Here is a 4143-nt window from a genome sequence, read left to right on the forward strand (position 1 = left end):
ATAGCCGAGGCTATTTGAACCACCCCACCGCCGGCACTCGGATAGTAATCTTGGGCATAGCATTTTACCAAATCAACTCATTCTTTGGGGCACACGTGAGGAACACAAATGCGAACAAGCCTGTCCGGTCTCATTATGTCCGGTCGTGATGGTCAAGTGGATTAAGGCGTCTTGTACATACCAGTTGCGTTGCTTCTGGGAGTATGGGTTCGAGTCACTTCTGGGGTGTGAGTTTTCAGTTGCATATTGTCCTGGGGACCATTCAGGCTTGTTCGCATTTGTGTTCCTCACGTGTGCCCCAAAGAATGAGTTGATTTGGTAAAATGCTATGCCCAAGATTACTATCCGAGTGCCGGCGGTGGGGTGGTTCAAATAGCCTCGGCTATCACCTCATTATGTCCGGTCGTGATGGTCAAGTGGATTAAGGCGTCTTGTACATACCAGTTGCGTTGCTTCTGGGAGTATGGGTTCGAGTCACTTCTGGGGTGTGAGTTTTCAGTTGCATATTGTCCTGGGGACCATTCAGGCTTGTTCGCATTTGTGTTCCTCACGTGTGCCCCAAAGAATGAGTTGATTTGGTAAAATGCTATGCCCAAGATTACTATCCGAGTGCCGGCGGTGGGGTGGTTCAAATAGCCTCGGCTATCACCTCATTATGTCCGGTCGTGATGGTCAAGTGGATTAAGGCGTCTTGTACATACCAGTTGCGTTGCTTCTGGGAGTATGGGTTCGAGTCACTTCTGGGGTGTGAGTTTTCAGTTGCATATTGTCCTGGGGACCATTCAGGCTTGTTCGCATATATATATATATATATATATATATATATATATATATATATATATATATATATATATATATATATATATATATATATATATATGTTGCATCATCTTGCATCAAATGCCTGTTGCGTCTTGGGTACTAGTCCAACTTCAGAGGAATTCGAAGAAGTGTTTGACTTGCAACAATGATCGAACCCGTCTGTGACATTCATCAATGTTTCCCATTGTTGTGTTTTCAAGAGATCCATAACCTTTAAGAACCTTTTTGCATTATTATTTTTGTATCAACCCATGTATATCTTGTAACCATCAAATGCATAATAAAGCACAATATATATATATATATATATATATATATATATATATATATATATATATATATATATATATATATATATATATATATATATATATATATATATATAAAATATACATATTTACTTCTTATTTTGTACGTTTTGACTGCACATTTACAGTCTATGATAAAAGACAAAAACCCACGAAGACTTCCCAACAACCTCACTGTGGAGACGCCGAGGGCATAAACTGCAGGGAATAAACCCGAGGAAATAAAGATGGGCCTTGTTTACGAGTGGGTCGAGTACGTGTTCGCTGTTTTAATTGGGCAGAGGTGGCGGGCCTCACACCTGTTTCGTTAACGACTCCCAGGTGATTCTGGATAGGTGACTCTGGCCAGGTGATGACTGACTACCAGCTGGCTCGCCCAGGTACAGCCTCTGGCTTCCCATCCCCTTCACCTTATTCACCTTTGTACCCACCTTTGACCTTTGTACTCACCTGACTTGAACTTAACTGCACCAGTTCTCTCGACCTAAAACTCACTAAGACTCAGTTCAGCTTAGCTCACACGACCCGTATTCACTTATACGTAACAAGCTAACGATAGAATGCCAGAACGTGGCTCATTCGGTCGTTCCTCTCTCGTAACGAACGAACGAGGCGTTGAGAACGCACCACTGAACACCAGTTTACTGCCTTGTTCTTCTCTACTTAGGTTCAATTACTCGTCACTTTAGCTCCAAGAAAAACGCCGTGTGGAAACTAACCTCCAGATTTTCTTTAACAGCTTTGTAACGAGAAATTTTTACCCCTTAAAGCTTATAAAGCTTTATTAACAAAAAAATTCTAAAGCACTTTCAGCTTTCCAATAGATCTTTTAGAGCATTTTTTAGCTTTGTAAAAGAGAGATGTGAAGCCTTTTTATTAGGGAAGGTTGAAACACTTCTTAACAGAAGCATCAAGAGTAAGTGCTTGGATTAATTTAAGTGAAAAAAGCACTTAAGTGTATTGAGAGACAAATACAAGCAGAAAAAATTGATATTTTTAAAATTTATTGTTTTTTTTTTTATTGTGGGTATATCTTTCTATCGGAAAATTGGATCTTGCTAACGGAAAATTGGATCTTGCTAACGGAAAATTGGATCTTGCTAACGGTAAATTGGATCTTGCTAACGGTAAATTGGATCTTGCTAACGGTAAATTGGAACTTGCTAACGGAAAAGTGGATCTTGTTAACGGAAAATTGGATCTTGCTAACGGAAAATTGGATCTTGCTAACGGTAAATTGGATCTTGCTAACGGTAAATTGGATCTTGCTAACGGTAAATTGGATCTTGCTAACGGTAAATTGGAACTTGCTAACGGAAAAGTGGATCTTGTTAACGGAAAATTGGATCTTGCTAACGGAAAATGGGAATCTTGCTAACGGAAAAGTGGATCTTGCTAACGGGAAATGGAAATCTTGCTAACGGAAAATGGGATCTTGCTAACGAGACATTAGATCTTGTTAACGGAAAATTAAATCTTGCTAATGGAAAATTGGATCTTGCTAACGGAAAATGGGAATCTTGCTAACGGAAAATGAGATCTTGCTAACGGAAAATTGAATCTTGCTAACGGAAAATTGGATCTTGCTAACGGAAAATTGGATCTTGCTAACGAAAAATTGGATCTTGCTAACGGAAAATGGGAATCTTGCTAACGGAAAATGGGATCTTGCTAACGGAAAATTGAATCTTGCTAACGGAAAATTGGATCTTGCTAACGGAAAATTGGATCTTGCTAACGGAAAATGGGAATCTTGCTAACGGAAAATTGAATCTTGCTAACGGAAAATGATATCTTGCTAACGGAAAATGGGAATCTTGCTAACGGAAAATGGGATCTTGCTAACGGAAAATTGGATCTTGCTAACAGAAAATGGGAATCTTGCTAACGGAAAATGGCAGAGAGAGAGAGAGAGTCTCGATAGAAGCCAGGAAGCTGATTAGATCCAAAAAGTCATAATTGTGGAATACAGGAAAACAAGTCCTCTTCATATTTACTAAATGTTGCTTGTGCAATTGCACGATATTACCTTGAGGTTGCTGACTCCGCGAGGTGGAAGAACCGGGCCCGAGCGAGGTAGTGCCGCGAATCGCGAGAAATCGTGAACAGCGAAATTTATAAACCCTGTTTGGAATGACGTCCAGTGTTTATCATGGGTGGAGCCGCTCTTCTGGTGCTGGAGCCGCTCTGGTGGTGCTTGTAGCCGCTCTGGTGGTGCTTGTAGCCGCTCTGGTGGTGCTTGTAGCCGCTCTGGTGGTGCTTGTAGCCGCTCTGGTGGTGCTTGTGAGTCACTGTGTTTCATCTGATCATGTGTGCTCTCAGTTCTGGGGCTGTTGGTGTTTCTGTGTACAGTGCGCCACAGACTGTGTGACACAGACCGACGGCATAGACTACATGGCCTAGATTATGTAGCATAGACTACATGGCCTAGATTATGTAGCATAGACTACATGGCCTAGGTTATGTAGCATAGACTACATGGCCTAGATTATGTGGCATAGACGTCATGGCCTAGATTATGTAGCATAGACTACAAGGCCTTGGTTATGTAGCATAGACTTCATGGCCTAAATTATGTAGCATAGACTACATGGCCTAGATTGTGTAGCATAGACTTCATGGCCTAGATTATGTAGCATAGACTACATGGCCTAGATTATGTAGCATAGACTACATGGCCTAGATTATGTAGAATAGACTACATGGCCTAGATTATGTAACATAGACTACATGGCCTAGATTATGTAGCATAGACTACATGGTCTAGATTATGTAGCATAGCCTACATGGCCTAGATTATGTAGCATAGACCACATAGCGCATACTGCGTGGCGTAGACTGTGCATCATATGCTTCTTCTTGAGACAGTATGGTATAGACAGACATAAACAGGTGTGACGTGATTTATAATGACAGATTAAACACTTACAACCCGTGTGAAAGGGTTCGATACCCTTCCCTTCTGGAATGCAAGTGTTGGCTGGTCTGGATCCATACTTTCCCAGCACTTATC

Source organism: Procambarus clarkii, chromosome 40 (genome assembly GCF_040958095.1).
Source record: "Procambarus clarkii isolate CNS0578487 chromosome 40, FALCON_Pclarkii_2.0, whole genome shotgun sequence".
In the NCBI taxonomy this organism is placed as follows: Eukaryota; Metazoa; Arthropoda; class Malacostraca; order Decapoda; family Cambaridae; genus Procambarus; species Procambarus clarkii.